The following is an 11,946-nucleotide window of genomic DNA, read 5'->3' as shown; positions in this document are numbered from 1 at the left end:
ACTGCGTGCGCCGTCGTGGGAGGGAAGGGAGGGCAAATGGGAAGGGCTGGGGCTGATGGGACTGCGTGCGCCGTCGTGGGAGGGAAGGGAGGGCAAATGGCATGGGCTTGGGGGTTGGAACTGTGACCCGTCGTGGGAGGGACGGGTGGGTAGAAGCCAAGCTGGCCTTGCTGTTTGCCTGTGTGCCCCCCTAACCCGCCTCCCTGGCTGTGGCAGAAGCTGCTCCGGCCTTTCTCCTCCTCCTCTCTTTCGTTTGAGTTGCGAGTCAAGCTGTCTTTGTGAAGTCCCCTTGAGGTGCCCCTCCCTCCCTTCCTCGTTCCCCAACACACTCTTGTCTGACTGCTCCCCCCAGTGGCCCCGGTGGTTGCTACTTCTGCTGCCAGTCCCCCTCCTTCCGATTCTGGGGTCAGAGCTGCAAGGCCCCAAAACATGCAGAGCAGCCACAGCACTTTAAAAAATCTTGCATCACAACTGCCCTCCCCCGCCCCTGGGATTGCTCATTGCACGCTGCCCCCGCAGCACCATGGCTCCTGCCTGCCACCCAGCTGGCTGTGGGCTATTTGTCCTGTACAGACAAAGACCCAGGACCAACGGTATCTGGGTGAATTGGCCGGGCCGAAGGGCGACAGGCAGAGGGCCAAGGGCCCACTGGCCGTGGAGAATGGCTGCGGGAGGGCAGCGGAGGAGGAAAGCTGGCTGTAAATGGGCACGGGTGAGTTGATGGGCTGCATTTCTTGGGCAAAAGGCTGCACTGCTGCTGAGGCCATCCTGACTCAGAGGTGATGCCAAGGCACTCCTGACGGGTCTTCCAGCCCCTGAGTTACTACTCTGTGAAACTCACACTGAATGAGTAGGCAGCCAGACGCTCCCAGGCTCGTCCAGCCTCTGAGCACACACTCTGTGAGACCCACCCTGGGAGGGAGACCCTTTCAGTACCTGAGTGAGCAGCCAGGGCGAGTCACACTGGAGGAGTCCACAGCGCTCAACTACAAGCCTCCTCCGGTGCCCTAGCTGAGTCTCAAACTGGAAGGGAATCCTTTTGAATCGCTTCCCTCCCAACTTCATACCCTGAGAAAGAATGTCAGCTGCAGCCAGATCTCTTGCAACCAAAAGTAAACCTGGTGACACACTTTAATACGAGGTATTGCCATCTCTACAAATTAATAACTAGTTTTGTGCTAGAGTGAAACATTATGTCCTTGAACTGGGAAAATAAATCTGTGTGACCCTTTTAAATTCTAGATGTGGCCATTGAAACCCTGAGTAGATTTCTTGCCTGGCTTAATTTAGGCACGATGGTCGTTCTTAGAACCAGAAAGCATCTCAATGGCCCTTTTTAACGCTGGGTGTGCCGGTGATTGATAATAGATTTTATAGTTTTCTGCCTGGCATAAATTTAGCCACAGCCATGGTTCTTAGAACCAGACAGAAAACCTCAACCGCTCTTGTTAATGTCTGGTGTGGCCAGTGATTGATAAAAGATTTCTATTTGGAATAATTTTATCCACGGCTGTTGTTTAAAATGTGTAAGTTATGTTTTGATTGATAAATATTAAACATGACACACAGTATGGCGGTCACCTCAAGAATTTTGATTTCTTTTGTCACACACATTTGTCTTTTTGTTCCTGAAATTTCTGTTTGACATTTATTTTTTGTAAGACAACTGAGTTTTACTCCTGATTTACTGTTGTTAAGTAGTTGTGATGCTTATGGTAGACAAGTTTTATCTTTTACCTGTTTTTATGTATTCTTTCTTATCACCATCTCTTCACCAAGAGATACCTGTTGTGATATTTATGTATTTGAACACTGAATTTGTGTTTTCTTTCTTCTGAGAAAAATCTTTTGATGACAACTATGGTTCCTTTTACACCTCACCTTTTGTCAAAAATGTCATTTTAAATTAGTGAACTATTTAACCCATGGTATTTTATCATTGCTTTTGTAATTTTTGTGTGACTTTTTATCCTTAAAATATTGGATTATGCTTTTATGTATTTTATCTGTAAGACTGTATTATGTTTTGAATTGTTGTACAAACTGTTGCAACTGGGTAACGCTTGGAAGATATGATGCAGAACAATAAAGTATTTTTTGAGTCTTCCTTCACTATACGGTCCAGCAGCCCGACCGGAATTGAAATGGGGTTTAAATAGAGTATAATACATTATACTTATAGTGTATTATACTCTATTTAAACCCCATTTCAATTCCGGTCGGGCTGCTGGAACGTGCTGCATTGCCTCAGCTGCCGCTTAATCTGTAAGTTTTGGGAGAATCCACCAGGAAAGTAGCGGCCCGCGCGCCTAATGGTGCGCGAATTATATAATTATATAACTAAAAATCACACACAGTAGCAGTACATTCAGGGCAAGTGTGTGTGACATCCCTTGTATCTAAGATGTCTGGCTTAGTTCAGTGCAACACTTGCTTTGCAGCTGTCTTTCGCAGTACCCTTTTCAAACTTGGAAACTGTCCTATCTGTAAACAAATCACTAGCCTACAAGGACAGATCATTTACCTAGGGTCTGTAATCCGTGTTCTTCGGGCAGAAATTAGGTGTCCAGTTCAGCCCCTCTACTCTAGTAAGCCCCCATGCTATCAGCCCCCTTTACCACAAAGATCCTGCCGGAGAAGGGCAGTGTGGACAACCGTGGGATCTGGCAGGGTGAGAGCTGTGAACCATAAACACAAAGCTTTCGCTGTGTCCCTGCACAACAGTTACAGTGCCCTTGCTGACCTTAATAGGGACATTAAGGAGACCGGTAAAGGTATTTGTGAAGATAACTCAAATAAGCAGGGGATTGTGGTCCGAGATGAAGAACTAGATTCTGACAGGGAAAAGTGTGAATCAGGTATTGCACATCAGTCATGCAAGAATAGAAAGGCTCCCAAAAAGAGAAGCTACCTTCTGGTAGGTGATTCAATTATAAGGGATGTAAATTTAGGGAAGGACACAGAGGCTTTGAAAGAGGTCAGGTGTCTTCCAGGTGCTACTGCCAGTAGGGACAAGAAGCGTATTTCTAAAATAATCAAGCATGGCAGCAAGGACTTGGATGTGGAGGCTATTGTACATCTTGGCACTAATGATCTATCCCAAAAAGATTACTCTCTGTGCAGAATGATTTCCAGAGCTTGGGGAAGGAACTTAGCAGAATAGGCTGTAGGCTTACTTTCTCAGAGGTCTTACCAGTGTATAAGGAGCAAAACGGAAAAGGCCAGCGCATAGCACAAGTCAATATGTGGCTAAAGGAGTGGTGTAAAGGGGAAGGCTTTGGATATATTAGTCACGATGTCAGTAGCTGGTCCAATCAAAAGATGTACAAAAGAGATGGTTTGCATCCATCAAAAAAAGGGACTGAGTTACTCGGCTATAAATTCACAGATTTTCGGGAGGGAAATTTAAACTAAACAGCGGGGACAGGGAGTTAATTGATACGGAACAACCCTGTCCCCGGCAATTTAAAAACTATAGGGCTATCAGTGCATGTAGCATAGATGTGTGTGTGGACAAGAATATCAACCTTGCTATCAAGCAAAATGAAGCCTCTAATAGCGAGTGCCACATAAAAGTGCACTAACCAAATAGGTGGTAAGACAATAGGGGAACTCAGGCACCACACAGGTTATGTAGAAAGGAAACACAGGGCCACCCACAAAGGAATCAAATGTTTATACACCAATGCACAAAGTATGAACAGCAAACAGGGTGAACTAGAAATTCAGGTTAATGAGGGCAGATACGATATTGTTGCCATTACGGAAACATGTTGGGATGAAACCCACACATGGAACACACAGCTAGAGGGATTTAAATTATTTAAAAGAAACAGACCAAATAAAAGAGGAGGTGGAGTTGCTCTCTATATAAGAAATAATTACATCTCCACAGAAATAGAGCACAACAATGATAAAAACTGTCTTGAATGCATTTGGGTCAATATAAAAGGGAGGGGAAATGACATTGCCATAGGTGTATACTACAGATCACCCAACCAAACAGAGGAAATAGATGAACTTTTTGCTAGTCAGCTAACTAAGATATGTAGGAAGCACATCACAATAGTAATGGGGGACTTTAACTACCCTGAAATCAACTGGGAGACAAACTCTGCACCAAGTGGAAGATCAAACAGATTCCTGACAAACCTAGCAGACAACTTTGTCTCCCAAAAGTAGAGAAGGGACCTAGGGGATTAGCCATTTTGGATCTAATTCTCACTAACAGAGATGAAATGATAGACGGTGTTGAAGCCATAGGAACCCTGGGAGGAAGTGATCATGCAATATTAGAATTCAACATTATATTAGAATTCAACATTATAGAAGCACAAGCAATAGAACACAGTCAAACTAGAGTCTTGGACTTGAAGAGAGCTAATTTCAATAAACTTAGAGAGGGCTTGGGAAGGATTCCATGGATGAGAATCCTCAAGGGGAAAACAACTCAAGAAGCTTGGGAAATTTTGAAAAATGAGAGAATAAAAGCACAGTCTAGCACAGGGGTAGGCAACCCAAAACACTTAAAGAGCCACTTGGACCCGTTTCCCACCAAAAACAAAACACTGGGAGCCGCAAAACCCTTTTGATATCTAAAATGAAGATAACACTGCATATATCCTTTTTTACCTTTATTATAGGTGTGTGTGTGTGTGTATGTATGTGTGTGTGTGTATATATGTATATGTATATGTATATATGTATGTGTATACACACACACATACAAACACACACACACGTAAAAAAAAGGATATATGCAGTGTTATCTTCATTTTAGATGTCAAAAGGGTCTCTCTCTCTCTCTGTCTCTCTGTCCCTCCCTCTCTATCTGCCCTTGGTCTGCCACTCCTCTTCCCCCGCTCTCTTTCTTTCTCTCTCTCTCTTTCCTCTCTCTCTCCCTCCCTCTCTCTCTCTCTTTCTCCCCCCCGCCATCTGCTGCTCACCTGGCAAGCTTCAAGCTGTTGTCCAATAAGCAACCTCTCTCTTTTATGACTCATGGACTTCAACTCCCAGAATTCCTGAGTCAGCCTAGCTGGGCTAGCTAGCTCTCTCCTGCCCTTCCTGCTTCCTGCAGAGATGCAGCAAAGGGAGGAACTCCGCCCAGTAAGCTTTTCAGCTCCTCGGAGAATACTGTGAGTGCACTCTCTTTTACACATACACACAGACACACACACACACACACACACACAAAAACACACACACACACACACAGAGAGAGAGAGAGAGAGAAGCAGGGAAGCACAATTGCCTCTCTCTGTCTCTGTCTCTCTCTGCAAAGGCAGAGGAGGCTGGGAGCCACGGGGGAAGGCTCAAAGAGCCGCATGCGGCTCCGGAGCCGCAGGTTGCCGACCTGTGGTCTAGCACAATACCAACAAAGAGGAAAACAACAGCTCCCAAAAGAAACCAGCATGGCTGCATAAAGAACTCTCTGACAAATTGAAAGATAAAAAGGACAAGTATAGAAAGTGGAAAGAGGGGAACATAACTAAGTCAGAATATCAGCAAATAGCCCGAGCCTGCAAAGATGAAGTGAAGAAAGCAAAGGCTCAAAATGAACTGAGGCTTGCGACCAAAGTCAAAAATAACAAAAAAAGCTTCTTTCAACATGTAAAAAAACAAGAAAAAAGTGAAGGAAATGATTGGTCCATTAGTGGGTGGAAGTGGCAAGAAGATGACAAGCAACAGGGAGAAAGCAGAACTATTTAACTCATTTTTTGCATCTGTCTTTACACAAAGGGAAAAAACAGACCAACCTATCAAAAATAGTGCCATAAAATACAAAACAGAAACACAAATTAAGATAGGCAAGAAAATGGTTAGTGAGCACCTGTCCAGCCTAGATGAGTTCAAATCGCCAGGACCAGATGGATTACATCCCAGAGTTCTCAAGGAACTGGCAGATGTGATATCAGAGCCACTGAACTATATTTTTCAAAGATCCTGGAACACAGGGGAACTACCAGAGGACTGGAAAAGAGCTGATGTAGTTCCCATCTCAAAAAAGGAAAAAAAATGGATCCAGGAAATTACAGACCTATCAGCCTGACCTCAATACCTGGGAAGATCCTGGAAAAGATAATCAAACAACGAATCAACGAACACCTAGAGGCAAACAAAGTCATTATTAAAAGCCAACACGGGTTTGTCAAAAATAGATCATGCCAGACAAATCTTATTGCATTCTTTGACCAAGTGACAAAATTAGTGGATCAGAGGAATGCTGTGGACATAATTTACTTGACTTCAGTAAGGCATTTGATAAAGTAGATCACAACCTACTACTTGACAAGATAGAAAAATGTGGGGTAGACAGAACCACCACCAGATGGATCCGTAGCTGGCTGACCGGCCGTACTCAGAGAGTGGTCCTCAATGGAACTGCATCTATATGGAGGGAAGTGTGTAGTGGGGTGCCCCATGGCTCTGTTCTGGGCCCAGTACTCTTCAACATCTTCATCAACGATTTGGATGAAGGGATAGATGGGGAACTCATCAAATTTGCAGATGACACCAAGCTGGCAGGAATAGCCAACACTCCAGAAGACAGGCTTCAGATACAGAAGGATCGGGACAGACTTGAACACTGGGCACTAACTAACAAAATGAAATTCAATGGTGAAAAAAGCAAGGTTCTACATTTAGGCAAGAAAAACCAAATGCACAGGTATAGTATAGGGGGTACCTTGCTCAATAGTAGTAACTGTGAGAGGGACCTCGCAGTCCTAGTGGACAATCACCTAAATATGAGCCAGCAGTGTGCTGCAGCTGCAAAAAGGCCAACACAGTGCTAGGCTGCATTAACAGAGGGATAGAATCAAGATCACGTGAAGTATTAATACCACTCTTCAATGCCTTGGTAAGGCCCCACTTGGAATACTGCATCCAGTTTTGGTCACCACGATGCAAAAAAGATGTTGAGACTCTAGAAAGAGTACAGAGAAGAGCAACAAAGATGATTAGGGGACTGGAGGCTAAAACATATAAGGAACGGTTGCGAGAACTGGGTATGTCTAGTTTAACGAAGAGAAGGACAAGGGGGGACATGATAGCAGTATTCAAATATCTCAGGGGCTGCCATAAAGAAGAGGGAATTAAGCTATTTTCCAAAGCACATGAAGGCAGGACAAGAAGCAACGGGTGGAAACTAATCAAGGAGAGAAGCAACCTAGAACTAAGGAGAAACTTCCTGACAGTGAGAACAATTAATCAGTGGAACAGCTTGCCTCCAGAAGCAGTAAATGCTCCAACACTGGAAGTTTTTAAGAAGAGACTGGACAGCCACTTGTCCAAAATGGTGTAGGGTTTCCTGCCCGAGCAGGGGGTTGGACTAGATGATCTCCAAGGTCCCTTCCAACTTTACTAATATGAATATGAATATATTTGGGATCCTGCGGTCAGGAGCTTGGACCTGTTAGGCACCTTGTGCTCCTGCCCTGTGCCGAAATCACCGAGGATCATCTTTTGTAAGGATTTGGGGGTTCTACCAAAATAAACTTCAAATGAAGTTTTTTGTGCTTTATATAACAAATGTTTTAGATTTCTCTCTCTCCCTCTCTCATCTATTATCTATCTCACCTATTAATCATCTATATCAGACATGTCAAACACAATGCCCGGGGCCCGGATGCGGCCCGCAGAGTGGTTTCATGTGGCCCACGAAGCCATCCTGGAAACAGTGAGGGAGCCCGCTGTCTTGGCCCCAGCCGGCTGGGAGCCAATGTACAATTTTGTGGTGGCCATCTTGGTACTTGCCCCAGTGGACCATGCCTTGGCATTTGCCCCCGTCCCACACCCTTCTGCCAGAGACCCTCAGATCTGTCCCATTCCTGCCCAGACCCCCACAGGCACCCTTGACGCGACTGGTGTAGAATTAAGATACAGTAGGCCACACCCACTCCATGCACACCCACCCAGTAGGCCACACCCACTCTGGCCACACACCCCAGCCCCCCCCCCCCCAAGCAACTGCAATGCTGATGCGGCCCTCAGTGAAATTGAGTTTGACACCCAATCTATATTTAATCTATCCAGTAACCTTTTCTGCTGTACCTTGGGGAAAAAATGCCATGGACTTACCTGGCTACAGGAGGGCAGCATTCCATGTTTTGCCCTCCTCAGTGCCCTATTAGAAATGAAATTTTAGCTTCTGCAATTATCTTTTGTATTCCCAGCAGCCTCTTCTGTGGCTGCTTTGAGCTTCCATCAAAGGAAGGAAATGAAAGAATAAAAATAAGCCACTTCAGGGCTTCTTTGCTAAACGTTACAGCACACTGGCCACAAGAGGGCAGACTTTGCTGCTTTGACTAAACTCAGTTTTATAGTTGTTTGCTTATTATGTATATTCCTTTATCAAAGGTGTACTCTGAGTGCCCCTAGGAGTCAGCAACCTGCAGCTCTGGAGCCGCATATGGCTCTTTGAGCCTTCCCCTGCGGCTCCCAGCCTCCTCTGCCATGTGCAGACAGAGAGAGAGGCACTTGTGCTTCCCCCCTCCTCTCTCTCTCTCTCTCTCTCTCTCTCTCTCTCTCTCTCTCTGTGTGTGTGTGTGTGTGTGTGTAAAAAAGAGAGTGGACTCACAGTGTTCTCCGACGAGCTAAAAAGCTTACTGGATGGCACTCCTCCTTTTGCTGCGTCTCTGCAGGAAGCAGGAAGGGCAGGAGAGAGCTAGCTAGCCCAGCTATGCTGACTCAGGAATTCGGGGAGTAGAAGTCCATGAGTCATAAAAGATGTTTTCGGTTGTAAATGGGTCCAAGTGGCTCTTCGAGTGTTTTGGGTTACCTACTCCTAGGACCTAAGAAAAAAGCACTGAGTTGTAGGAATCATAACAAATCACCAGAATTCTTGATCGGTTTAATTTACTGCTTTTACCAGCTGGTCTTGGGGTGAAGAGAATCAAATCCTGCCACAAGACCTCCCAGTTGCTATTGGCACAGCCTTCTCAAAACAACACAACTCCATATTTTGAGCTGGAGCACAGGCTTGAACCAGAGGAGCCGGTCAAATGTCCCCCGAACCCTGAATTAACCACAAAACAACGGCTAAAAGGAGAATAGTTTCTCCTTTCTGTTATGTTTTTCCTTCTAAACAGTAGAAGAAAATACAGTGAGCAATTGCTTTGGGAGATCAACAATAACAACAATAGAGTTGGAAGGTCTTGTAGTCCAGCAGGAAAGCCTATAGTACCACTTCAGACACATGGTTGTCAAGTCTCTTCTTAAAAACCTGAGGCCCTACTCTTTCCTTGCCCAAAAGAGGGCAAAAAAGTCAGGCTTTCCCAAGATATGAAAGACTATGTTGTTATTTTAGGGGCAAAGTCATCAGAACGCAGCCTTAGGCAGGAATAGCAGCCACACAAGGAAATCAACCTTACCTGCCAACTTCCAGTCACACATGCGCAGTAGTCCTCCACTGTCTTACACACCGACCTCCCCGGGATGGCCAACTTCCTGTCCGTTTCTGTGGCCGTCCTTCCACTTCCATTCAGAACGACCTTCTCGGCATGGCCGACTTCCTGTCCCTAAGCAGGCGGCTGGATGCCGGTACGAGAGACTAGGAGGCTGGGTCTCTTTGTGCCCTTTCCACTTCAGAGGGAGAAAAACAAGAGGCCAAATTGGGAACATAGAGATACAGTTCATATGTTGGAAACATAAATTTCAGGGATTCTTTCTCAGGCTTAGTTGCCCCATCTGCATTTGTAAAATGGACCCTGGGCCCCGTTTTACAGCCGGAGAGGGCAAGACAGGTTCAGGGAACAGAACAGTCGGGATTTTGAGGTTATTCTTTTGCATCTGTATTATTAGAAGCCTTGATATTAATAATTATAGAGCAGAGGTTTTCAACCAGTGGTATGTGTACCACTTGTGGTACTTTGCCACATGGCCTGTAGACCGTGATTGCAAGTCAAGTGTAGTAGGGGAGGGGAATGAGCCTATCGTGGCTTATTAATATTAATAAGGTTTTAATAATAAAGAATAATCATCATCTTAAAACGCCATTAAAGAGGTTTATTTATTTTTGTGGCTGCAGTATCTGATTTGACAGAGTTTTCTGTCCCTTGGCTATAGGATGGAGGCCATTAAAAAAAGCCTACCATTGACTCCAAGCTAAAGCTATGAGACGGGAAAGTGTGCCCTCTTCTGGTCAAAAACGGGTATTGTGGCCACCAAAAGAAATAAACCTTTTTAATGGCATTTTAAATTCTCTATCTTTATTAACAGTATTAACACCTTATTAATAGGGCCAGGGGAGGCCCGTTTGCTGCAACGCAGGCGCGGAAGAAGAAATCTGCTTCAAAAGCCTTAAATCTAGTTAAGGAGGACTATGATGCCCTATTAATATTAATAAGGTTTTAATAATAAAGAATAACCTTAAAATGCCATTGAAAAGTTTTTTTTTAATTTTTATTTTTAACCAACAAAACAGAACAAAGCAAAATATAACACACATACACATACAATATATACTCCTTTTTTTTACAGCAATTACGTAACGGTAATATAATATTTACATTTCCCCCTTATTCTTCTTTAGAATATTTGTCCTTATAGCCCCATTATTTCTTATTTACATTTTTCTTCCTACATGTTCTACTTCTTACTAAGAATAATTCATATTATTATACATTATTATAGACATATTTTCACTTTTGACCTTTATTTATTCTCCTCTATTGAAAAGTTTTTTAATGGATCCTCTACCTGCTTCAATCACAGGATGGCACTGTTTTTTGACCCTTAATACCATTCAATAACTTCAATAGATCAATAATAATAATCTTAAAATCATATTAAAAGGATTTATTTCCTTTTGTGACTGCTATTCCTTCTTTAACCGTAGGACTCAATTCTTCCCAGAGGGCTTGACCGCGTTAGTCTCAATAAATAACTTCCCCTCTCCCAGGAAACAGGCGATGGGAGCATAAGGGGGCCTCCTGTGGACTTTCCTCACTGTTTTTAAATATCCCTAGGCTACACCCAACCTAAGCAAAGCAGCTACCAACAGAATAAGAGACGTGGAGTTCCAGCTAGAACTTAACAGAATCTCTCTCTGCAGCAAGAAAATGGATTAAATGGGGTGTGTGGGGACCAGCAAGGTATCTGAAAGACCTGAGCTTTCCTAAGAGAGGAATCCTACCTCCTGCTATGTCCCACCAAAACTGCAATATTTAGAGGAGCGGGGGTAATCGCAACCTCCCACCGTGTTTCCCACTGCCTCTTGCGGTTTTTACTGGGCTCCCAACCTTCCTCCAGTTCCATCCCCGTCTTTTTAAAAGGAAAAGCCTTAATCTCACTGAAGCTGGCAAAAAAGGGGGGGAAAAATCCTCAAGAACAACTTATCTGTTTTCCCCCAGTTCCTTCTTAACAGCCACAGAAAGGGGGGGGGGTCACCCATTTGGCAGAGGGAGCGTGACCTCCTTTCTCCACTGCCTTTTCCAAAAAGGCTGAAGCTTTCATCCAGCAGGCGTCCCCACCCTTCCTCCCCACCCTTCCTCCTGGCCGCTACATCAGTCGATGCAGCTGTGACTGGGGGAAGTTAGCAAAATTGCAAGTCTCTGCAAAGACCCGGGTCTCCTGCTTCCCCCAGAGAGACCTGCTTTACCTTTCTCTTACCTCTGGGCGGTGGGTGGGCTGTTTACGGCAACCTGGAGAGGAAAGGAAGAAATCTCCTACCCTTCCTAACCCTGACTTGTTTTGGACAAAGGTCTACAAAGTTAGATGGACGGCGAACAAAATAATAAAAGCCATTCATTAGTTGCGACTTCTCACGTCTCATCCCTTTTATCCATCCTTTAAATGATAAACCTAGAAGGGAACGATAGGTTATACACAGTTTCAAAATAAACTGCATTTATTTTTAGATTGATCGTTTCTTAATAAAAATGCACACAATTTCAAATAGAGATTTGATATTGCGCCTAGATTAATACATAGGGATCTCTAAGAAAT

At 44.3% G+C, this 11,946-nt stretch overlaps 1 long non-coding RNA gene across 1 annotated transcript; it reads right to left on the bottom strand.

The window, feature by feature from the left end:
* Positions 1-8,571: 8,571 nt before the first annotated feature.
* On the bottom strand, positions 8,572-11,672 carry LOC120298393. Its single transcript, XR_005554067.1, has 3 exons — positions 11,611-11,672; positions 9,372-9,582; positions 8,572-8,792 (listed from the first exon to the last, which is right to left on the bottom strand). It is a non-coding gene; the product is annotated as an uncharacterized LOC120298393 (long non-coding RNA).
* Positions 11,673-11,946: the final 274 nt, after the last annotated feature.

Source organism: Crotalus tigris, unplaced genomic scaffold (assembly GCF_016545835.1).
Source record: "Crotalus tigris isolate CLP2741 ecotype Arizona unplaced genomic scaffold, ASM1654583v1 scf7180000023841.24653, whole genome shotgun sequence".
NCBI classification, from domain to species: domain Eukaryota; kingdom Metazoa; phylum Chordata; class Lepidosauria; order Squamata; family Viperidae; genus Crotalus; species Crotalus tigris.
The sequence above is the reverse complement of the archived record's forward strand: the minus strand, read 5'-3'. Positions and strand labels throughout refer to the sequence as shown.